We start from the raw sequence: 26,678 nt of genomic DNA on the forward strand, positions 1-26,678 counted from the left end.
TTCTGTACCAGGTATCAATTTACTAGATTGTTTTTCACAGCATTGTAAGTCCACAAATATGAAACAAAGGATTGTGAAGCCTAATATTTAGCATTTTTGCTAAATGGCAACCATCTAAGAGCACCAATTAAAATGCAAAAATTGTTTTTCACTATGTCTCCTTCTCTGTTATCATTTCAACCTTATAAACAGAGCTGGTCCAAAACATTCTGTTGAAACTTTTTTCCCAAAGGAATATTAGGGTTTTTCTGATTTCACGAAAAATTGCATGCAAAGTGTTTGCTTTCCTTCAATTTTTTTTTAGCTGAAAAGCCAATCCCTCCTAAATTTTCCATTTTCAGCTGAATTTTTTATCATTTAAAAATAAGTCAACATTTTTTACGAAAATATTTTTTAAAAATCAGTTTCATTGAAATTCTCTGCTGTAAGAAAAACTCATTTTCTGACCAGGTCTACTTGTAAAGTTCCGTTTCTGTAAAGCCATTCTTGAATCTCATGCCAGATTAAAATCAGTTTAAAAAAAGAGATCCTAATCCCACTCTAGATCTAAGTCTGCCCCAGATGACTTTTCTTTAGATAAAAATCAAGATTATGCTCCAGATTCTTGTATATGATTGGTAGGTGTGGCACAAATGACTGAAATGGAACACCTATTGGAACTGTGCTTTTTTTTTTTTACTGCTCTGTTGTTATTGCTGTAAGCGGTAAGCACATTGCTCCATTTTTGTAAAACTTCCTGTGAAAGGCTATTCAAGTCTGTTGATGTCCAATATAAAAATTCCCTTATAAAACACATGGTATTTATACTGTCATAACACTGATTTCTCTGGGAAGAGATTAAGTGTTCAGACATACAAAGAAATGGGGGGAAATAGACATTAAAGAATTAAAAGATAGGAAAGCAGTTCTCTATTTTTATGGAGAGCATTACATTTGATTTACTTTGGCTAAAACCTTCTGTTTTCATTACTACCGTATTTATCTAAGATTATTACTGTCTTGTCCTCCGAGTCTGACTGTCAAGTAAGCAAAGCTCAGTGAAAGGTAGTGTTCAGATATGCCAAATCTGGAATGCTATGCTACTTTACTATTTCCAGTATCTGGAAAAGATTTGGTAGCTCTGTTTCCAGTGTCCAGTCCTCTTATGCTGACAATCCTTCAGAAAGAAAAGTCACTTTGTATTTTTAAGTACAATACTCCATCACATTTATGACTCTGCAGCACCAAAGTGGGAATTTCAAGAAAGCTGGTATAAACAAGACTTAAAAGAACAGGTCCAGTTCTAAGCAGAATTGGGGATATGTTGTCTTTGAAGTTCAGCCTTTCTGAAGTATACAGTTTAAAGATTGCATTACTAATATTATGTTAAAGTCTGTTCCAGCAACCTGGCAGCATAGAATAAAAGCTTTCTCTGTGGAAACAAGGAGTGACTGACCCATCTCACAATGAATTCAGTAGAAAGGCTTCCATTGGCATTATGCTTCAGACCCATAGTGACTTCTGAAAAACATGTCTTAGAAGACTAGTTTTACTTTTTGATGCTTAATAATTTTTTAACGTTAATATATGTTAATATATGGAGTGCAAAACATTTTATATTAATGCACTAATATCCCTGGAGCCTCTATACTGTACTAAAATGATTTGTTATAATATGACACAGTAAATTCCAGGCTGCCCTCAGAACAGAATGATGGTAGCTACAAATGTGTGGAAATGGTTGCTGCAGTGCAGTTCTAGGGTGGTTTCCTAGAATATCATGGACAGGGCTATTGTTGTTGGATGACAGTATATGATCAGTGCTATAAAACTATGTTATAAACTACTTTGGGTGGAATTCCCAAAGGTACGTAGGTGTCTAACTCCCATTGAAATCACTGGGAATTAGATACCGAAGTACCTTTGTGAATCCCACCCTGAGTCTACAACAGGATTTGGCTAGACGAGTTATTTGAAAGAAAATTCTTGTCCTCACTGAACAGGAAAACCAAACTAGAAACTTTCAAGCAATAACCATCCTTAAATTTGGATTTAGCTACAGCATAGTTCTGATTCTGGAATGGACAGTCCTAAAATGGTTTAGTATGTTATGTAGAAAAAGATTTTCTTCTCTGAGTTGGAAAACTCATGCAGAGAAATATATCTAATATGTTTTTACATATCATAAGTAGGACTGTCAATTAATCACAGTTAACTCACATGATTAACTCAAAAAAACTAATCACTGTTTTAATCGAACAGTTAAACAACAGAATACCAGTTGAAATGTGTTAAATATCTTGGATGTTTTTCTACATTTTCATGTATTTTGTATTCTTCATTGTAATTGAAATCAATGTGTATATTATTTTTATTACAAATATTTCCACTGTAAAAATGGTAACCAAAAGAAATAGTATTTTTCAATTCACTTCATACAAGTACTGTACTGCAATCTCTTTATCATGAAAGTGCAACTTATAAATGTAGGTTTTTTGTTATATAACTGCACTCAAAAACAAAACAATGTAAAACTTCAGAGCCTACAAGTCCACTCAGTCCTACTTCTTGTTCAGCCACTTACTAAGACAAACACATTTGTTTACATTTACAGGAAATAATGCTGCCCTCTTCTTATTTACAATATCACCAGAAAGTGAGAACAGGCATTTGCATGGCACTTTTGTAGCCAGCATCGCAAGGTATTTACATGCCAGATATGCTAAACATTCGTATGCCCTTTCATGCTTCAGCCACCATTCCAGAGGACAATGCTTCCATGCTAATGAAGGCTTCTGCTCGATAACCATCCAAAGCAGAGCAGACTGACACATGTTCATTTTCATTATTTGAGTCAGATGCCACCAGCAGAAGGTTGATTTTCTTTTTTAGTGGTTTGGACCCTTTAGTTTCTGCATTGGAGTGTTGCTCTTTTAAGACTTCTGAAAGCATGCATAAGAAACAAGCTGAAGCAACCTTGGAAATGTTAGCAATTATCGTTGAGAACTCATGGAGGATGGGTGAGGTCCCAAAGACTGGAGAAGGGCAAACATAGTCCCTGTTTTTAAAAAGGGGGCAAAGAGAACCATATAATTCTAGACCAATCAGCCTATCTTCAATACATGAAATGATACTGGGACAAATGATCAAACAATCATTTTGTAAGCACTTCAAGGATAATAGGGTTATAAAAAATAGCCAATATGAATTTCTCAAGAACAAATCCTGTCAAACCAACCTAATTTCCTTCTTTGACAGGGTTACTGTCCTACTGCAATGTGGGGAAGAGATATATCTTGATTTTAGTAAGGCTTGTGACCCAGTCCCACATGACATTCTCATAAACAAAATAGAGAAATGTGGTCTAGATCAGTGGTTCTCAAAGCCGGTCTGCCACTTGTTCAGGGAAAGCCCCTGGCGAGCCGGACCGATTTGTTTACCTGCCACGTCCACAGGTTTGGCCAAACCTGCAGATGCGGCAGGTAAACAAACCGGTCCGGCCCACCAAGGGCTTTCCCTGAAAAAGCGGCAGACTGCCTTTGAGAACCACTGATCTAGACGAAATTACTATAAAATGAGTGCACAATTAGATGAAAGACCATATTCAAAGAGTAGTTATCAATGATTTTCTTTCCGACTGGGAGGGCATATCTAGTGGGCTCTTACAGGGGTCAGTCCTGGCTCTGGTACTATTCAATATTTTCATTAATTGCTGGGATAATGGAGTGGAGAGTGTGGTTATAAAATTTGCAGATGACACCAGGCTGGGACGGGTTGCAAGCACTTTGGAAGACAGGATTAGAATTTAAAAGGACCTTGATAAATTGGAGAATTGGTCTGAATTCAACAAGATTAAATTCAATAAAGAAAAGTGCAAAATACTAACTTTAGGAGGGAAAAATCAAATGCATATCTACAAAATGGGGAATAACCAGCTAGGTAGTACTGCTGAAAAGGATCTGGGGGTTATAAGAACAGGAGGACTTGTGGCACCTTAGAAACTAACAAATTTATTAGAGAATAAACTTTCGTGGGCTACAGCCCACTTCATCGGATTATAGTGGATCACAGATTGAATATGGGTCAACAATGTGCCACAGTTGCAAAAAAGGATATTATCACTCTGGGGGTGTATTAACAAGAGTGTTGTATGTAAAACACAGGAGATAATTGTCCCACTCTGCACCAGTGAGGCCTCAGCTAGAGTACTGTATCCAATTCTGAGCACCACACTTTAAGAAAGATGTGGATAAATTAGAGAGGGTCCAGAGGCGAGGTGACAAAAGGTTTAGAAAACCTGACATATTTGGAAAGATTAAAAAAACACTGGGCATGTTTAGTCTTGATAGAAGAAGACTGAGGGGGGACCTGATAACAGTTTTCAAATATGTAAATGACTATTATAAAGAGGATGGTGATCAATTGTTCTCCATGTCCACTGATGGTTGGACAAGAATTAAGGGGCTTAATCTGCAACAAAGGAGATTTAGATTAGAGATCAGGATAAATGTAAGGATAATTAAGCAGTGGAATAGGCTTCCAAGGGAGGATGTGGACTCCGCATCATTGGAGATTTTTAAAAACACTTATCAGGGATGGACTAAATTTATTTGGTTCTGCCACAGTACAGAGGGCTGGACTTGATGACTTCTCGAGGTCTCTTTCAGCCCTACATTTCTATGATTCTATGAAAAACAAGTGCATTACTGATTTCAAAAACTCTGTGACCTGACCTTCAGATTCAAATGTACAGCCTATGACACTATAAGCATGCTTGGAGCAGGTAGCAGCTGTGCCTAAACAACTGCAATTTGCTACAGCACTGGGAGAGAAAAATTTTAAAAGCTCTTCAGCAAACATCCTCGGTACCAACTCATTAAAATTGTTTACATCAGTTAGCGACTCAAGAAATTAGGGCAGTAAAAGCATGATAGTGATATATGAGCAGAGAACATAAGAGTGCCTATTGCTGCAACTTTTTTTCCCCTTTACATGTGACCTGGCTATGTAGCGCTTCCTTTTTTACCTGTAACTTATTTTCTAATTGGAGAGTGGTCTAGCTGGACAGAAGATTTAACTTTGTCCCAGTATTTGCCATTGCTCTTCTTCCCCTATCTGTTCCATTTGTCCCTGTTCTCTTTCTTTCTCTTTACCTTAAAATTAACCTGCTTTTCACTGCTGTCTGAATGAAAGGCCATGTTTATTTGGAGAAAAAAATTCAAAATGGAGGATAATCACGCCTAGAATTAGCCCCTCCCGTTGCCTGGTAATGGCAGACCCAGGGTTCTGTATTCTTAACACGAGAACTACAGCTGGTCAACATTTTCCATCAAAACTTTTTTTCCACGACAAATGGCCTTTTCTTCTAAATTAAAACTTTTGAAGGTAAGTTTCACTTTGTTCAAATTGTTCCAATTTTCCAGTGGAAAAAAATGACAATTTTTAAAGCCATAATTTTTACTAAAAATTCATAAGTAACATTTTGTGGGGGAGAGTGCTGATTTTTGGTCAAAAAATGGAAAAATGTTGTGTGTGTGTGTGTGTGTGTGTGTGTGTGTGTGTGTGTGTGTGTATAAAAAATGCCATTTTCTGACCAACTCCAATTATAATAGCTGTAGCTCTGGGTCTGGGAGCCTGGGTAAATTCTGGATGTGCACAGAGGTGACAAACCTAGCTGCTTCCTTAAGGATGGTCAAAGCCCTTATTTTTGTATGTACATTGCATTGTTATAAACCCAGGTTCCATCAAGGCAGGGATGGCAAATTAGACCGCTTTTGCTTCTATAGTGTGAATCTGTATCATATAGTATGGACTAACTTACAGCAGAGTCAACCATCCAGATTCTTTTAAAGAACTGCTTAAATACTGTGAGTTGCTGAAATAATCCAAGATTTTCTAATTAAACTTTTCTCTTTCATTTGATGACTGTCAAGTTTGTAAACCTTGCCCCTTCTTTCCTGTATCTGGTATAAATCTACAGCAGATATAAGGAAAGTTCAGCAGATTCTGTGGTCTGCATGAGAGGAAAGCAATTTAGCAGCTGCCAATTCATTCCCCAGACAATGCAAAAAATTCTTCAAGAAGGGAATCCCATTTGACATGCAAATAGCAATCCAAGACCCATAAAAGAAACATTTTAGCTTCTCACCCTTTTTTTGGTTTTGGGTGTCCTGAAACAGCTAAAATAAGGCAATAGGAACTTCTCACCCTTTTTTAATCTTTATAATGACCCAGCCTGATATATCTACAGTAAGCAGAAGCTGAGTTAGCTATTTGTGGTATACAATTTACTCAGTGACTTTTGCCCTCTTTTTATGATTTTTTTGTGAGCCAGCTTTGATATTTTTGCAGATTTGTTTACTTGTAGTTGTTTGAATGTTTGATGCAAATACATTTCAGCTTATGGATTGCTCACAAACCATGTGTTCAGTGACTATTTTTGAATCATTACTGCAGTGTGATTGGACAAATTAGTCACAGTATTGTTTCTGTTCTCTGATTGAATGAGTATATTATTATTTATATTCATGTAGTACCTAAAGGCCTCATTGTGTAGGCACTGTACTTTATGTATAACCTGACACAGTACTTGCTCTGAACAATTACAATTTAAGTGACAAGATAGACAAAGGAACTGAGGTTTATAGAGATTAAGTGATTTACCCAAGATCACACAAGAAGTTTATGGCACAGCCAAGAACTGAAGCCAGCTCACTCAAGGCCCAGGCCAGCACCGTAACAATAAGACCATCCTCCCTTTCTGTAATTGGATCATTGTCCAAAACAGGCATGGGCCTTTAATTCTCTCAGGTAGCAGGAGGGAGAAATTTGGCAAACTAGGAGAATCTAGGTGGCAGGATTAGGGATGGCTATAGAAGGATATCATGGAGGGATTCTAGGAATGCTAGTAACAAATGTGTATTCCATAATGTGCTCCATGCAAAACACCTGTCAGTAATTGTCTTTTTTACATGGAGAATGAATGCTGCCTCATTTGACTTCAATTAATTGATTAATGAGGGACCAAGGACAGAGAAAAAGTGACAAAGGTCAGGGTACTAGTAACAGTACTTGAGAATGGACACTTAGCAAAGAGACAGTATAGAAAATGCCTATCACTTGTCTCAAGCAACAAGGGTTCCGTTTAAATTAAACAACCATTTATATTGTGTAAAATCTGACTTTCTACACATCACACAGCTGCAAATGGGTGGGTATTTTTATTTACTTTAAACACTGCTTTTTTACTATATCAGCAGAGATTTTTTTTTCTGTACAGACACATTGGGGAATGTCTAAATGAATATACAGTATAAATTAGTGTAATATTAATTTTTTTCTAGCCCCATCAACATTCGAAACACACCAATTCAGACCTTGTCTACATTTATTTTTTTTACCTGCTCCGATATCTGTGTCTATCTATAGCAGCATTTGCTAAAATCCCATGTATATTAGGGTCCCATGTAGCAGTAGTGGTGCAGCCCCCCTAGTATAACCATATTGCACCCCTGCAAACCATGATTTGTAGTGGTGTGGCTTAACTGCACCTGTGCAGATCAGACTTTACATCAGCATAGCAGGTCTACAGTAGGCACGGCCAAAAACAAGGATTCCATTTGTTGATAAATGTTGAGGTTTCAACATTTGTTTTCATTCTGCATTGGAATAATTTAGTCAGGAAGGTTTCTAAGTTCCAGGGTGCGATTTCTGCTCAAAACCAGAAAGAGGGAGAGACCCCACAATCGTAAATACTCCCCCCGCCCCTTCTCTCTCATTTTGACCAGAAATTCCATACTGGACCTCAGAAACCTTCCTGATCACTTTTTGGTCTAGACTGATAGATTTTGGGTGAAAAATGTCTATGAATGTCTATTTTTTCTATGAATAAAAGGTTTAGTCAAAAAATTCCCGGCCATTTGTAGTCTACATTAGGGATTTGCACTGAGAAACTTACATGAGTGCAATCCTCTCGCCCTCTGAAGGTAAACAGAGCCTTAGCCTTAGTTAGACTCCCTTTAAGTTTGCCTTGACTAGAAAAGTCGCTGACTTTAGGTCAGTCTTAACTAACAAGTGCTAGGTAAGCCTGACTTACACTTGACTTTTTTCCTAGTGAAGATGCAAGATAATGCCCTATAGCTCAGTTTAGGTGGTCTAGTTTCAGAAGGTGTTACCCAGTATCTAAGTTAGAAAAAAGTTGAGTTTAGGTCAAGCTTAGCTGGCATGTTAGCTTAGCCCAATCTAAACTCTCCCAGTGAAGACAAACTCTTTTGATTCAGATTCTCTTAGACTCACCCTGGTCCTGTTGCCTCCTCACCCCTCCCAGATCCCTTTGGCATGTACCGGGTACACCGAGAGAACAGTTCTTGCCCTCACTGCGACTGTGCCCAGCTGCTGCTCCAGGCAAAAGGACAGGGAGAATTTTGTGACCTCCTCTCTTTGCATACCTCTGGAGCAGCTGGGCACAATCTGATCCTAAATTAGTGTAATTTACAACCTGAAGGGTCTGGAAAAATGTATGAATTATATACTTAGACTCCCTGAATTAGATTTACTGTCTCTAGAGGATTTTGCTTTTCATGCGGCTGTTTTGTTTTTTAGAGAAAATGCCCTACTGTAAATCCAGGTAATCTTGAAATCATCTGTAATTTTCAGTTCCATTCCAGCAATGCCCTCCATATTATATATCTAAGTGTGAGTGTTTGACTATTTTTTGTCTCTGGTTTTCATTCAATTTCTGTAAGTGTTCCATTAAAAAGTTATTTGGTTTAAAACAAATATAGAATAGTTTATAAAACTGCACAATGGCCCCAAATTTTAGCAATAAACTGACCGTGCCACATATATTGGTCTTACCATTCTCAGCATCTACATGTTGGGCAATGAAACATAAGACCAATTGTTCTATAAATGATGAGTGACTGTCTTCTGAAATATTTCTCTGACACAGCACTGATATGCCCATTGATGTAATAAATTATTGTCCACTTGAGAATTGTTTGGCCTCATTGTATCGTGTGTGATGCACGATAAACACATTAATATCTCTTTTTTTCTCCAATGAAATAGATTATCCAAGGATCATTTTGGTAAAGAGTTTCCCTTTTCTCCCCCACATAAACTTTGTGTGCTTAATCCCATAGAACCTGCCTCATGCTTCAAGGAGCCCTGAGTACTTTGATTTAAAATCAGCTAATTAGAGTTTGTAATTTCCTTAGCACTGTGCATAAACAGAATTAAGATGCTAAGTCTCTCTGACTCTGTGATAAAGCTGTTCATGAGCAGCCCTTACTTAATAGCTAAAATGTATGTGAAGAACACTATGCAGCTGGAACAAAAATGAGTCTTCACACACAGTGAAATACAGTTTAAGAGAGGGATTAAGAACAAAATGTCTGAAGTCTTGTTTTTTTTAAAGTAAGAATTGTAAACCAGTGTGAAAAAATGCATCTCTTCCCCAACAACATGCAGAGAAGGGGGGAAAAAAGCATATTTCTTGTTGATGGGTCAGTTACAGTTTTATGTAGGTTGAAAAGTGGATTGTAATCCTGTGAAGCTGCAGTATACTTTTGTCCTCCCTCCCCGCCCCCATCCTGAAAACACACATGGCTTGACAAAATGCCATCTGAACGTGCTTGAATACAGTGATCTCATTGTGGAGACTGAAGACTCGGGGCTCAGCATAGCTGGATGATTGAGAAGCACAACATGCTCAACAGATGTAAAAACTGTGTAATTCATGACTTTCTCAAGTGGGGAATGAGCTTCCACAGCCAGTTACTAAACTTCTGCAAGAGGTGTAAAATATCCAGTGATTTCCTATTTGAGTGCACCAACTATTTCAGATATGCACATACTACTTGTGAATTTTGGCTAGTTGTCACCAGGATTATTTCTCTCTGTTCTACACTTGACTTGTTTTAGAATATTTTAATAGGAGAGGGGAGACTTGCCGTTTTATACTTGGCTTTCCCATTAAAATGGGGAGGGAGGAATCAAGTCCACAGAAAACTCCACGGAAGTTTGTGAACTGTGGACTTCCCACTTGTTTCAGCAAGCTGGCAGAAAAACCAGTCTAAACCAGCAAGATTTGCTGACATGGAACTTCAATCCTAGATAGACCTCCTGAGGAGAACCTGAAATTTGGGGACACCGAATAGAGGCCCACACAATCCCTTTTCTTCTCTTCAAAGAGTTTCAATCTCTCTCTTACTGAACCTTAATATCAAATTATTTTATTTCTGCAATTCTTCTAAACATTCTCAGATTTTATTCCTTAAAAATTAAGGAGCTCAGTCCTCTGTGGGGCATAATGTCTGGGCACAACAGAGATAGGGGAGCTGCAAAGGTTGGAACTCACCAATCCTGCAGCTACTTTGCTTCCTTGCTGTATGGTGTAGAAGAGCCTTGGAGTTGCGCTAAACTATGGCTAACAGCCCCAGGTCCCAAGGGGCTGCCTTGTGTCACCTGCCCCACATGGTGGCCACAACTCCTCTGGCCCCATCTATGCTTCCTGCATTGGGGGTAATTCCTGCTGTCTTTTTAAGGCAATTATATGACCCCATGTACCACTGATGTCAATGGGAGCGCTGGGCATTTAGCACCTCTGACAAGCAGTCCCCAGACTGAAGAAAGAAACTTGCATTCCAAATTGCTGGCATAAATTAGGTGAATATTTTTGAATGTGTTGGTGGAGGGTCCAAGTGGTAGGGTGAGGAGGTTGTTGAGGGGTGGGGATGGGGGAAGAAGGGAACGTGTGGTGGACCCAAAGAGCCACAGCTTTTCTGTGGCAGGAAGCGGGGGTCAGATTAAGGCTTAGGTGTCACCCCAAAAGTGGGCAGTGTTTGGTTAAAAGTAGCATCACCAGGGTGGCTGAGAAATCCACTGGTTCAGTTGCTCTCTGAAAAGGCTCTTGCCCATGGCTCATATGGCCAGCAGGAATTAAAGCTGCACTCCCTAACATAAGGCCTAGGGAGAAACTCTGCTTGCCCTACAAAGGGCTGATCCCTCTACATTGCAATGGGCTTGGTTCACACCTTGGGACAAGGGCATGTGCACCTCTCTCCGCCAGTTTTTCGGGGCTTAAGTCTTAAGTGAAACATAACAAACTGGACATCACATCAGCTACATCACTAGGAAATTTCGGTGCTTGGGAAAATAACAAGCCAAACTCCATGGTGGAATTCTGATCTTCTGGCAGGGTGCAAGAAAAGCAAGTAGTGTATTTTTCGTTTCCTGTGTTATTTAGGTCTTGATGCCTATATCTCATAAACAGTGTGGGCCAGATTCAGCTTTACATTCCCTCTCCTTTGTGTGCTGCTTTTGTGGTGCAAAGGGTCCAGAAAGCAGCTAGATCTGGGTAGGTGAAAATTCCCCTAGCATGGGGGGAACTATTAGCTGACACAGCGGTGGTGTACCCAACATCCTGTCTTTCTACTTGCTGAATTTCTGCATTCATGGGCTGTGTGCTCAAAGTGCACTGTGCTTCTCCTGTCCCCAGCTAGTGTACAGTCCTAGGGGAGTATTGCTGTAAGTATAGGATAGAGCAGCCTCTATGGATATAGATTTATCCTGAGATTCAGGAACCCACAACCAGCTCCCTGATAGCCCCCACTACCTGCTGTGCTGAGTGGAAACTCAGTGCAATAGAAAACCTAGGCCAATGGGTATATTAGTTATATATGTCAAGATCTGGTACCATGTCTACCTTTGAGAGGACTTCCTGATGGGGATTCATCACAAGGGGTGTGAACAAGACAGAAATACGGCACATGCTACATCTAGCATATTAAGAAGATTAGAGAAGGGGCAGAAGTCTAGCTCATCTAACATATCTCTTTAATTTAGGTTTATCAGAGCCTTCCTGGCAGCCATGCATACTTCATAGCTGTTTTCCAGGTGGAAATATGTGAGCTGGGACATATAGAAGGTGATGAGAGCGGCAGTGAGCAGAATCCTCCCCCCATGAGATCATAGAGCCTCTGAAAGAGGACACAGGTGTAGTGCCTTTCATCAGCCGCCAGTCAGAAGTTATGTTCATAATTGCTGTTCCATAGGGTTGTTCTGCTGCTGCAGTGATGCAGTCGTGGGTTGTGACGATATTTTCATGCAAAACCTTATTTGCAGTCACAGTCCTCCTCTTTTGATGCTTGGGGTGAAATTTCTCATAGCCATTGGGGAATTACCATTTTTGGACACTTTTGAAAGCACGTGTGTGTAAAAATAATAGGTTGTTCAGCTGTTATATATTGTCAACTTCTTTACTGAACTGGAATAATTAATTTCCCTTTTTTTTCTTTGGACTTCAGACATGGCATGTACAGAATACTGAATGATGAATGCACAATTTGCTTTGGTTGGAGAAATTTGGATTCACAAAACAAAGTTCAGTCAATGTGAAAATAATGTAGAATCCATTATTAGTTTGTCTTGTCCCTAAATGTTAGACAAATACAGCAAGATGCATGTTTGGTAAAGTAAAATAAAGGAGTGGATCTCCATAAAACTAGAGGCAGGTCTCCTCCTCTTCTCCCTGGCTTAGGGAAGCAGTGATCCACACTGCTGACCTTCCTCCTTGCCTAGTGCAGTGAGAGCATCCCCTTCCTGTTTTGATCTCCTTTAACTACCTGCATCTCTTTGAATGATTCCACATTCATATACAGAAGAGAGAGAGAAAGGAAAAAAAAACTTTGAGAAGAGACCTAAAACCTTAACACTACATTGTCTAACAAAAAATGATGCACATATGGTATGTACCATTTCCTGTAGGGATATCCATATGATAAAATTGCAGAGCCGTGTCATACTTTGCAGAACCCTGGTTTTCCTCAGGACATGGCAAGTCATGCCAGCTTGTTACCCACTTGGAGAGCTGCTGGCAGGAATTCAGTCCAAGTTTTGGTATGAGTGTGTTTCAGCCACACTTAACTATTTATAAAGAGGCACTCATTTTAGCCTCAACTGCCCTCCATCTGTGAATCAATCTTCTGCATTCCAACCTTGTAAATATGCTTCAGGCAACCACCATTAAATACAACAGAACAGTAACAGAAAGGCTGTGCTGTTACACGGGTGCAATTCCTTAAGATGTGAAAAAAAAGCCAAAAATGGGTGAGAACTTAAAAATTGGATGGTAACAGACCATGAATCCTGATGATAATTGAACCTGATGATATTCGGAACAAAGAGAGCTCTCAAGCTATGCTTGTAGATGTTTCCATCAGTTCACACTGACTCAGACATTTTAGGCTTCAGAATGACACTCTGTGTAAGCTCAAAAGTTTGCCTGTCTCAACAATAGAAGTAGATCCAATAAAATTATTCTCATAAATTATTATAAAAAATACCTCACCCACCATGTCTGTCTAATATCTTGAGACCAACATGGCTAGGGTTGCCAACCCTCCCAGATTGGCCAGGAGTCTCCTGGAATCAGGCTCAATCTCCCAGTGGCGACTGAAGCCAATCCGGGAGATTTTAAGCTCCTGCAAGTCCATCAGCGGTGCCTGCCCTAGCCCTGCTGCTCCCTACCTGCCCTGGCTATGCACGGCTCCCAGAAGCAACCACCAAGTCCCTCTAGCTCCTAGGCACAGAGGCGGCCGGGGGTCTCTGCGCTGCCCTGAGCAGCGACTTCACAGCTCCCATTGGCCAGCAACCATGGCCAATGGGAGCTGCGAAGGTGGTGTCTGCAGGTAGGGGCAACGCAAACTGCCTGGCCACCCCTGAGCCTAGGAGCCAGACATCAATCGCTTCCAGGAGCCACACGAGGTAAGCACCGCTGGCCAGAGCCCACATCCCAATCCCCTGCCCCAACCCAGAACCTCCTCCCACACCCAAACTTTCTGCCAGAGTTTGCACTCCACAATCCCTCCTGCACCCCAACCCTCTGCCCCAGACTCATCCTGGAGCCCCTTCCCACACTCCGAACCCTTTGCCTCCCCCACACCTCAACCCCCTGCCCCAGCCCTGAGCCCTCTCCCGCACCCAAATGCCCTCCCAGAGCCTGCACCCCGTCCTGTACCCCAACCCCAGGCCCCAGCCCAGAGTCTCCTCCCACACCCAAACTCCCTTCCAGAGCCTGCACCCTGAAATCCCTCCTGCACCCAAACCCTCTTCCCCAGGCTCATCCTGGATCCCCCTCCCACACTCTGAACCCATTGGCCCCACCCCGCAGCCCAGAGCCCACACCCCCTCCCACACCTCAACCCCCAGGCCCAGCCCTGAGACCCCTCCCACACCCAAACTCCCTCCCAGAGCCCACACACCCACCTGCACCCCAATCCCCTGCTCCAGGCTCAGCCTGGAGCCCCCTCCCACACTCTGAACCCCTCGGTCCCACTCCAGTGCCCACACCTGCTCCTGCATCCCAACCCCCTGCCCCAGTCTGGTGAAAGTGAGTGAGGTTGGGGGAGAACGAGTGAAAGAGGGAGGGGGGATGGAGTGACTGGGGGTGAGGCCTCAGAGAAGGGGTGGAGCCTTGGGAAGAGGTGGGGCTGGGGGCAGGGCAAGGGTTGTGGGTTTGTGGGATTAGACAGTTGGCAACCCTATACATGGCTACACCAACATTGCATGCAAAGATAGTATGATATTCCTGGAACCTTCATATATAGATTATTCAGATTTAGGCCCCAGTACTTCTATGGAACCATGAGGGTGGACAATTATGCCCACCCAGAATCCAACTGACTTCATAGTAACCAAGGCAACAATATTTTACAGGCTGGGGGATACAAAAATATAGTGATAGGTTTTCAAACTGTGGGGTGCACCCTCTGGGAGGCACATCAAGATCATGAGAGAGGTGTCCTATTTTTGATTCCTACTCAGCTTTTGGGCTCAATGATGTCTAGTGGCAATGGGTTTCACATGCCAATTTTGCATTGTATAACAAAAAAAAGTATTTCCTTTTTAGCAATTTTACATTTGTTGCCTCCGCTTTCATTGAATGTCCCATTTCTTGACTTCTACAAAAGTTAAATACCCCTGGGTTCCAATCTCTATCCTTTTCATTCATTTGCATACCTCTAGCATGTCCCATATTAATTGTTTCACTTTAAGTAGATGCTTTTTTTTTTAACCAAAGTGTCCTTATCTGCTTGTTATAGTATAGACACTGTATGGAATGCTGAGCAATGATACTTGCTTCACACTGAGAGCACATTACACCAGTGCTCTGTAGGCCACACTGGCAATTTATTGTGGTGTTCAAGGCATTGTGTGGTTTTCAAGGTACTTCCCTTTAAAGCTCTAAATGGCCTGTAAACCCACCTCTCTGCCTCTGTGATACTGCTGCAATTGCATGGAGAGATAGCTCCTGCTAAAGTTTCCCTGGCATGATTTAACATAGTGCTGCTTCAACCAGCACTACATTAAAGCATACCAGCAGAGCCTATGCAGACCAATTAATGCATAATATGTTAGTGTGCTTTAGAAATCATACCCCCGTAGAGTCCGTTGCCCCACCATGTAGACAAGCCCTCCGTCATATTTTGATTGGTTTTGCATTTATAAAAATCTGTGCAAGTGCCTGGTGCTTCAGGACAGTGCTTTTAAAATAATAAATAAATGGTGGCTAATTCCACATGTCTGAATGTAACAAATGAAGATTTTGAATATTGAAGTACTTCTGGAAGCATTTGGGTGACATTTTCCAGCATTTTTGTACTATAATTATTCTTCACTCTATCACTAGAAGAGGGCAATGTTGGATGTTTCAGTCAAAATAATCAGACAGGCTTTTTTTAAAAGGACCATTTGTTAAAGTAAACCAAAAGTAATGAACTAACTTTGCTTCTTAAATAAACATTTTTGAGATTGTTATTGTAACACATCTGGTAATTTGGAATACCCTATTATAGCAGCCTGATGAGCTTCACTGCCTATCAGACATGGAATTATATAAGCATAAAACAAGCCACCTTGATTTGAAAAACTTTTTATTTTTCTTCCTCTCACCTGGTGTGAATAATTTGAAATGAATAAGTTGCTGGACTTACTGTACATTTGAGTACACATTCCTTAATGCAATTGTAAAAAGGAATGAAGTAATGCTACATAAACCTACATATATTATGAATAATTACAGGAAACAATGTGATTATCTCCTGTGTATAAGCAAAGATAAATAATCCATGTAGCCATAGATCTTGATAAGTGCTGAGACCCATCAGCTCCCATCGACTTCATTGGGAATTGATACCATTCACTGTCTCTACCTTGCAGGACTGAGAACTTATGTCCTGATCCAGCCAGAAGTTTCATGCAGGCTCTGTTGAAGTAAGAGTGTTTCCATGTTGTTCACCTATTACATGCCCATGCAGAGCTTAGTATTGTGACTGTTGTTATTATTTTATTACTACTATTTATTTATTTTATTATATTACTGGAGCACCTAGAAGGCCTAATCATGGACCAGGTCCCCTTTGTGCCAGGTACTGAACAAACAGATGGTCCCTGCCCCAAAGAGTTTACAATCTAAGGATTAGGGCCTTAATTTGCTGAAGAAATCCTTCCAAACTTGCTTTTGCAATGCTGACATGTCTGTAAGAACACTGAACAGATATTAGTTAAGAAACTTCAGTTAGACGATTTCATATAACTGTGTTTCTCCTGAATTCATTGCATTTCAGATTGCTTAGCTAAAGTACAAATCCAAGAATTTATAATTATAATAAAATGTTAAACTAAATAAGAAATTCATAGACAGCAAACTAAGATGTTTATATGATGTGTTTATAAAGTTTGAATGATCATAGTAAGATATCACTTCTCAAGATCAATAATAGATCAAATCACAATAAATCAAGATCTTATAACAAAGTTTTGTCAGTTGGGGTTAAATTCATTATAATTCTGTAATATTTTGGTAGGTAATTTTGGTGCCATTATGGAACTATGAATTAGATCTTTAGTACAGATCCTTATTAATTTGTCAATTGAATTTCATAGCCATCAAAAGTCATAGGCATGTCAGTGACAGTTCAACTAAAAATAATTCCAAAGTTAAAAAATTAGAAATGTAAACAATTACTTAACTACTGAAACATCAGATTGATTCAAAATTGCCTTACCAAATATGGTTGCATAGTTGAACCATTTCATTCTACATACTCCACACTCACAAATAACACATAGTAACTCCAAGTATATGTTTATTGATTCAAAACTACTTTCACATTTACTTTAAATTAACTAGTAGGTACTGTATAAACACAAGTAATCTTTAACCATTAGTTTAGTCCACTATAAAGTTTTATGATGCTTTATTTGGTTAGAGTAATGGTAAACTCTTTGGCTTGAATTTATAATTCATTAATTTAAGCATTTTTCCTTTTTCCAAGAAGCTGTCATTTAATGTAATCTCACAAATCCTGTGTTTCCTAGAAAATCTCCATGTAAACCTTTTCTTGGTTAAAAACTTGTTCTGCTGAAGAGGTGTCATGAATCTTCCAGTCTCAGCACTCTCTTATTAACCCAATATTATTTGTAGGCATCTGAAGTAGAACTTGTTAGTGAAATACGTTATATTCTGAAGTAATTTATAGGCTTTTTATAACTAGGGTATGTTCTCTGAGAAGTATTTAACTTAGAATAACTAAGTCATCATAAAAGGAAATGCACATACAAAAGTATTTTTTACACTTATCAAGTGGATTTGGTGCATAGATACATTCTCAAGATCATTCTGGAAGGTTGCAATGTCTGGTTTCTCAAGATACACAGATACTTAGTTCAGTTGAAGGCAGTTCTAGTTCAAGTGGTGTGTTGTTGTAGTATCTCTGTGGTCTTCATTTAGGGAGAAAGAAGCACCCATCATTGTGGGATCTGAGTGCTTTTCAATGGTGCATTAAGCAACAGGACTATCATCTGACATAGATGACTTATGATCATTTAAATCTATCTTCAAACACTTCAAAGTATACCAGATCATGAAAAAGGGGAAAGAGACGTTCTCCTGTCACAAATGTACCAGGAGTTTGTTGTCACTAGTTGTTTCTGTAAAGCATAAAAAGCAGCTTCTGCTTGCAGTGTTCAAGCCTATGCTGGTATGCCTAAGATTAATTATTATTAATAGCATCAATATATTATGGGTGTTGTCATGAAATCTTGAATTACTAATAGAGACAGTGTCATCTGGTGGTATGAGCAGGATATTGGGATTGAGAAACTCCCACGGTCTAATGCCAACTCTGTTACTCACTATGTGGCAACCTCCTGATATTTGTTTCCTATTTTTGGCTGTGGTTTTCAGGGTTCCCAAAAGACCAGTCCTAGCTAGCTGTAAGGGAAACTGCTAATAATCTGTGACCTCCAGGAAAAATCAGTGACAAGCTTTAAAGCCCAGTGATTGGTGTACACCAATTATGTTTGCAAGGCTATCTTCATTGAGGAAAACACCTAGAAACTTGCTTTTCTTAATTTAATGTAAGCTGGGAGTCTCCCTTATATTTCTAGGGCTTTGTAGGCCCCCAAAACAAGGTGTACATCTGGGTTGCTACAAATCTAAGGCCAGGTGTTTTTTTGATACTTTTACTTGTGCTGAATAGTACCCAGCAGTAATCAAGGGAACCACTGAAAGAGTAAAGTATGAGTTGGTATGAGTGAATGTATCAGAATCAGGCCCTCAGGGCTTCAGTCTCTGCAGTAGCAATGCGGAGATAACATGTAGACTACAGCTAAGTACACATTTTTAACAGTGAGGGTAATTAACCATTGGAGCCACTTAGCAAGAGAGGATCCTCCATCACTGGAAACTTTAAATCAATTTTGCATGTTTTTTTCTCTAAAAGATAAGCTCTAGTTCGGGGTTCTCAAACTAGGGCCGCCGCTTGTTCAGGGAAAGCCCCTGGTGGGCCAGGCCGGTTTGTTTACCTGCCACGTCCGCAGGTTCAGCCGATCACAGCTCCCACTGGCCGTGGTTCGCTGATCCAGTCCAATGGGGACTGTGGGAAGTGGTGCGGACTGAGAATGTGCTGGCCTCTCTTCCCGCAGTCCCCATTGGCCTGGAGCAGCGAACCGCAGCCAGTGGGAGCTGCCATCGACTGAATCTGCGGACGCAGTAGGTAAACAAACCGGCCTGGCCTGCCAGGGGCTTTCCCTGAACGAGCAGCGGCCCTAGTTTGAGAACCACTGCACTAGTTCAAACAGGAATTATTTCAGGGAAGTCTTATGGTGTGTGTTATGCAGGAGGTCAAATCGGATGATCACAATGGCTTTATAATCTATAAGGAGAAGAAGCAGGAGCCACTGAAGGTTGCTCGGTGCGGAAGGAGCAGGAAGGTTATTGGGACCCTGACTGAATAAAACGTCCTTCTTCAGCAAAGTGCTTAAGTCCCCTTGGGTTAAAGTTAAGCATATGCTTAAGCAGGGCTTTGGAGCTGTGCTCCAGCTCCGCTCCAGCTCCAGGCCAAAACCTGCAGCTCCACTGCTCCGGACCTACTCCGCGCTCCAGCTCTGGGCTCCGCTGCAAAGCCCTGTGCTTAAGTGTTCTTTGAATCAGTGCTTGTGTAAACTTCCACCCCCTGCAACAAGCCCCATCTGCCTGGGCCACATGTCTTAATCATCTCTGGCCCCCTTGTGCACTGTCCTGAGGCTCAACCCTGGCACAGAACTGGCCTACATGGACATCTGGGGTTTATTTGCCCTTTAAGACTACAGACCAGATTCTGCCTCATTTACTCACCCTGAGTTGTACCTTCTTCCTAGACTAGGACTATGCAAGGAGAAAGTTATGTCTCAGTATGAGGAAGGGTGACAGAAATTGTCTCTATGTCAAATGTACCCAGGGCATGGTCCTCTGGGTGAGAGGTGATGTAGATGGTGGTTATCACCAGTCAGGATGAGAGCTTGAGTTAAAATCTTTAGCTTCTTGTGCTGTTTAATTTATATTTTAAAGTATCAGGATATAGTTAATAATACAAATAACTTGCGCCTCCACATCTTACTCCATGATTTAAAAATCTGCTTTGTGGCATTTCTCAGTCAGTCTCTTTTTCTTATCATCCTCCTTGTGATGTAAACATAGGAAAGAGATAGAGGTAGCAGAACAAAGAGCTAAATGTACAAAACGTTACCCCCCCATCTCTCTGTAGAATCATATACTATGGAAATGGTACCAACTGAGTTTTTGGGAACAGAATGATAATAGTGTTTTCATCTCTATCCTAGTAGGGAAACACTGTACTTTTTCCCCTTTTTAAATCAACTCCACATTCACTCAAAAATCTTACTAAAGGAAAGTCTATTATACTGTTTCATTAAAAAAATGAAAACATAAGAAACTGAACTGACAGGTCTGTTAGGAACATATGTATATTAATCTACAAGACAAAAACACTTGAATGTTGTGTTCTAATGAAGATTGTGTTATGTTTGCAACCCTCAAAAAGGTGTTAAATTAATTATGAGAGATTGGTTTAGGAGATCACATTTCTCTTTATCAGTCAATCAATATGTCACTTCATTAAATCGGCTTTTGATGTTGATTATAAAACAATCATGTTCTTAATATAACTTTTGATACCTAACTGTAGGCTGGGAAGTTTTTCTTAAAGTGTAGGCTTTGGAGAGCTCATTTATTTTTTTGTTTCCTAAGCAACGGAATTTGAGAAAAGAGCCCACTGGGAACTGAGCATGGAGCTTTCAAGTTTACAAGTGCAGTTTCTTATCACGAGGAACTATTTTTTTAGAGACATCCATAGTACCTTAATAACATGCACTCTTATCTTCCCGAGGCCCATCATTAAAAGAAATCTCTATTAAAAATGTACTGATCTAGTATTTCATATGCATTGTAAAAGGGAAATTCCATCTTCACTGAACACAACCCTCATCATTTTCACTGGCATTGTTAACTGAAATATGACTTTTCTTAACAATTCTTTCAGTTTCCTACATCTGAGAAAGTGCATAGAGGTAGAGGAGGCCTAAACACTTGCTCTGAGGAGCAAATGAAGGAAGGAACCTCCATTGTGTTATATAGAAGACCCCTAAGATTAGATTCCCACAACTGAGTTCACCTGAAGTTGGTAAAAGGTTCTGTTCTATTTAGTTTCTAATACTGCACCTATCATGATAGTACCTGAGTGCCTTCCATAATTAAAAGTTAACAAGGTTATTAATATCAGTCAACTACAGTTTCCTCTTCATCCCTTCACAGGGGAAATTGGAAAGGTATGGGGGTAGTGGGGACAGTGGAGGGGAGTTGGTTGCCAGGTTTTTTGTTTTTTTTTTTTAGAGATAAACACGTTGCTATGTGGAAAAGCCAGGTTCAAGAAATGAGTTTTTCATTTGGCCTAGTAAGTACTCAGGTTTCTTATCATTCTTAGTGCTTTAGGGAGTGAATTCCACAGTCTTGGGTCAGCATCCAAGAACTCCCTGTCTCCTAAACACATGAGCACTTTACCCGTGCTCCTGAGGAGCTGACCTGCCAGGGGCAGTTAAGAACCTGGTGGTGGAGCTGGTCCTATAAATAATCCTGGCACCAGGCATTAAGAACCAATATTCTATAGTGAGCAAATGCACTGAGTGAGTATGGGGTGATGTGACCTTAGTCATTTGTTTTGCACAGCTGCATTCTGCACTAGTTCTAGTTTGTTCAAGGTTGATAATTTCACATCCAAGGTACATTCTGGAGCAATAATTCAGTCAGGAAGTGATGAAGACCTGTGTGATCACAGCCAGGTCCTCAACAGCAAGGAAGGGATGGAATGTCCCAGCCAACTGGAGGTGGTATAATATATTTCTTGCAGATAGTGCTTATGTGTGGGTCCACAAGGAATGTAGGATTACAACGTTTGTGGCCTTTCTTGAGGATCTGTTGGCATACATCCTAGCTTACTGGAGACAGCAGGTGACAGTGGCTTCCCTGAAATGTTACCTTTCTGCCAGCAAACATAACTTTTATCCTACTTTGATTTAGCTTCAGCCAAATCTAGTTTTTCCATTGTTGATCTCAGCCAGATTCTGGGTTAAAGTCACTGGATTCTGACTCAGTTTGCAACAAGAATTCCCTTTCCTATATGTCACTCGCTTCCTTCCAGGCAGGGAATGGGTGAGGAGAGGCAGGAAGTGGCAAAGCCTTCACGCCACCGCCCCTTCTCTCTATGCCAGACGAGAGTGCATAGGACCAGTGCAAGGTGTGTATGCTACAGTAAATTACAATCTTCCAGGAGGAAGCAGAGAAGGAATTCTGACTCAGAACTATGCCTCTGAGTCAAAATGCCTCCCTGGGTAGAGCTGGTTGGGAGTCAGACTTTCCATTTCATGGGACATTCCAGCATTTTGAAATTTGTTTCCCAGGGGCTTCGCCTAAGACAGCATAGACCACTTGATCAGGGCTTTGTCTGAAGTCATCACTAGCTTGTAGAAAGCAATACAGCAAGAGAGCTAAGATGAACAACAAATTGAAAAAAAAAAAGACAGTTCACTCCAAAGTAAGCCTGCTGTAGCTGTGCTAATTAAACATTTAAGATAACTTCCCTGCCTTTGATTGCCCATTTAAAATCACCCATATACTTAAATCCTACATCAGGACTCACGTGGGTGGACCTTTGTGTAGGCTTTTATGCAGAATGCCACTGAAGTCAAGTCAGGTTCGACCTTCATGGGTCCACTGCACATCGGGGCCCAGAATAGCTTTGTGCAGAGGGGCAGATTGGGGGATAGTATGACATCTGAATACTGTCCTGCTCCTGGAACTCTGTGACGAGGAAAGACACCTCCAGTTAATGTCCCACACAGCACCACTGGACACTGCAGAACATCAAGTTGCACAAAGATCTTCAAAAACCCACATGGTTAGCAAGGGAAAGGAAAGCTCTGCTTCTTGGGAGCAGGCAGCAGTCTTCAGAATTCATTAATCAGTCACACAAAACCACTAGCATATTTGTATACTGTACATCCCACAACAGTCAGTCACACACTTGCCAGTGTATATGCAGCATAGACCTCCTAAGTCTTAAGTTTAATGCAAAACAGCCTTTTGATATCAATATGCATATTTTCCATGATTTTAAAGAAAAAACAGAAAAGTTGCCTTCCCTTTACTCCTTATAAAAACTGAATCATTCCATGCTTTCAGTATCTCAGATATTTCATTATTGTACAACAATTGTGTATTATGATGCTGAATGTTTACAATAAAACACCAAAGCAATATACTTATATTCTTATAAAAATTCACATTCAATACTATGGCCTCAGCCAAATCCCAACTAAGTTAATAGAAGCCTGATTCTCATTTACACTGGGGGCTTATCTACCACAGTGGGGTACAGTGCACTAGGGAACATATAGTGCATACTAGCAGGGTTTAGGCCAGGGATGGGCAAACTTTTTGGCCTGAGGGCTACATCTGGGTATGGAAATTGTATGGCAGGCCATGAATGCTCATGAAATTGGGGGTTGAAGTGAGGGAAGGAGTGAGGGCTCTGGGATGGGGATGGGCATGAGGGGTTGGGGATTCAGGAGGGTGCTCCAGGCTGGGACCAAGGGGTTTGGAGTGAGGGAAGGGGATCAGGGCTGGGGTAAGGGGTTGGGACATGGGGGGGTGAGGGGTGCAGGCTCTGGGCAGTGCTTACCTCAAGCAGGTCCCAGAAGCAGCATTATGTCCCCTCTCCAGCTCCTACATGGAAGCGTGGCCGGGAGGCTCTATGTGCTGCCTCATCCATGGGCGCCGCCCCACAGCTCCCATTGGCTGCTGTTCCTGGCCAAATGGGAGCTGCGGGGGCAGCACTTGGGGCAGTGGCAACATGCCACTTGCCTGCCCATACATGTAGGAGCTGGAGGGGGAACATACTGCTGCTTTCAGGAGCCATGCGGAGTGGGGCAAGCCTCAACACTGCTCCCTGGCTGGAGTGCCGAGTGGGGCAAGCTATGGACCCTGCTTGCCGGCGGAAGTTTGAGGGCCAGATTTAAATGTCTGAAGGGCTGGATGTGGCCCCTGGGCTGTAGTTTACCCACCCCTGGTCTAGGCCGACCAATTAATGCACAACACATTAGTGCACTTTAGAAATTACACCTCCTCATAATGTGTATTACCTCACTGTGTAGACAATCCCACTTTACACCACTCTGGGGGAGTAAGTTTTACATCTACTTTAAGGCCTCTTTATAATGCAAAGTGACCTACCTAGAAATGAAAATCAGATCCCAGGAATCATTCCATAGATTTCAATGGACTTTGGATCTTGCCTCTATTGCGCTTAAAAAAAATGGCTTAGGCCTTGTCTACACACGCAAGTTGTAACATTTCAACTATACCAGTATAGTTATAGCAGTGCTATCCCCCTAGGGTGGACACAGTTATATGAATATGTATGGGAAGGGGAATAAGTTATATTGGTATAAGGCATCTTTATACCAGTACACCTGGATCCACACTAGGGGTCCTACTGGTATAACTGTATCGGTAAAAATATATATATATGTGGATTACTTGAAAATAAGTGTGGTTTCAGAGTAGCAGCCGTGTTAGTCTGTGTTCGCAAAAAGAAAAGGAGTACTTGTGGCACCTTAGAGACTAACAAATTTATTAGAGCATAAGCTTTCGTGAGCTACAGCTCACTTGAAGTGAGCTGTAGCTCACGAAAGCTTATGCTCTAATAAATTTGTTAGTCTCTAAGGTGCCACAAGTACTCCTTTTCTTTTTGAAAATAAGTGTGTGTGTGTAATATATTATAAGCACATAGTAAGCCATATTTATTCAGGTTAAGACAAATTGAAGCCTACTTCCCCACTACCTTGCACCTCCAGCCTGATTTTCACTTACTGTAAGATTGTTTTACACTGCAATGCAAAGGGGACATAAAGTGGTTATAGTGTAAGCAACATTCAGTTCAAGGCCTCTTTCCACTGCTCCAGTTGTGCAAGGTGACCTTAGTTTAATGGGAATCAGGCCCATTTTTGTGTAGCTGTGTAAACCTGTGGAAAACAAATGTAAATCACATTTACACCCCCTTTGCAGAGATATAAATGGTTACTAAGAGTTCAGGGCAAAGGAGAGTCACTCCACTTTAAGTATAGCCTGCTCACTTTACTCACATGAGAAGCCCTATTTACTGCCCTCCAGCCTCCTGCACAGGCATACCACACACAATCTACATTGCTCCATCCATAGGTGCTGGAACCAGGGGAGCTGGGGTTGCTGCTGCAGCCCTCTGGCTTGAAGTAGTTTACATCATATACAGGGTTTACAGTTCGGTTCAATGGCTCTCAGCACCCCCACTATACAAATTGCTCCAGCACCCCGGCTTCATTTGGATTCAAAGTGGAATTATTTTCAGCTGTGACTACATTTTTGGTACAAATAATGATCATGACAAATATAGGATGATTTGCTTAAATATTTACTGAAATCCATGCATGGAAATAGCTGTGCTACTACACCTGTTGATAACTGAACAGAAAAAATAGTATGGGAAAGATAGGAAGGGTACCGCTGCTCTTCTTTGTCAAGAAGTGTTCTCCTTCAGTCTTAGTGTGTGCTACAGTCTAAGAGGTAGAATAAGCCATTCTCAATATTCAGCGTTCACCTTTACAAATCATTAAAAGTAGCTACTTTGCTGCAGCCATCTGGATGTCTTAACCCCCTGCTTTCCATCCAGTAGATGTCACCAAAGTCAATGAAAATTGTTACTCATGTGCCTGGGAAGGATTTAGAAACCAAAAGGGCAGGGGAAACAATGGAGTAGAAAGGCTTTATAGCCCCTGTCATACTTTGATCTTTATTGATTAATGCAGGTATTTTTATGCAATTTTAGTAGAGAATTTTCACTAGAGGTATACTCTGATTTTTCCAGTGTAAACATCATTGCTGTGTAAAGGAAGTTAATATGTGGCACTAGCTAACTAATATAATTTCCCTAATAGTAAAAGTTGCCTGCTATAAACTTCTGCATCGACTCTTTTGAAGAAACACTCAAGAAATGTACAATTTTTGTGCACAATCCTACATAGCCTGCCTAAAAGCCAGTGGGAGTTTAGGGTGTGCAAGACATGTTGAGTCAAGTCCTCACTTTGCACTCTACAAAATATTAGTGGTTTAGCATAAATGGTCTTTTTTCCCTTGGGGTTTTATGAGTTGGACTCATGCTAAGAGGCACAGAGAAGGCAAACCGTTCTGGTTATTCCACAGAAAATTCTAAATCACTTTGAGTTTAAACACATTAACATTGTTATTCTCCCTAAACATCTCTATAATGACATTTAAACTAATAAAATATAATATTTAAAAATAAGCATGCTCGCTTATTTTATATTGCATCTTATGGATCGAATCTTGTGGTTCTAACTCAGTTTTTACTCCATCCTTATTCAGGCAAAATTTCCAATGATATCAAACTGCTCTACTAAAATTGTCTAGGATGGCTGAAGTCATTGATAAAGATTGAAGTTATAATGTAAAGAATACATGGCATTTCTACTCCATTGTTCAAAACACATGATGATATTAATCGGAGTTTTGCTAGTAAGGACTGAATAAAAACTAAGGACCAGATTCTAGTATACGAGTGTAAATCTCGAATAACTCCACTGAATTCTTGATGCTTCCCTAAAAAACATGGCTCCAAGGAATTCTCCTCATCTGCTTCTCTTTCCTTTCATTTTATTGGATTTTAAGGGACAAGGGGGAGCTAGAGTGTATATCCAAACTGAAATTATTCATCGCAACATTTATCCACTGATTTTGCAATTTCTGT

Source organism: Dermochelys coriacea, chromosome 1 (genome assembly GCF_009764565.3).
Source record: "Dermochelys coriacea isolate rDerCor1 chromosome 1, rDerCor1.pri.v4, whole genome shotgun sequence".
Taxonomy (NCBI): Eukaryota; Metazoa; Chordata; order Testudines; family Dermochelyidae; genus Dermochelys; species Dermochelys coriacea.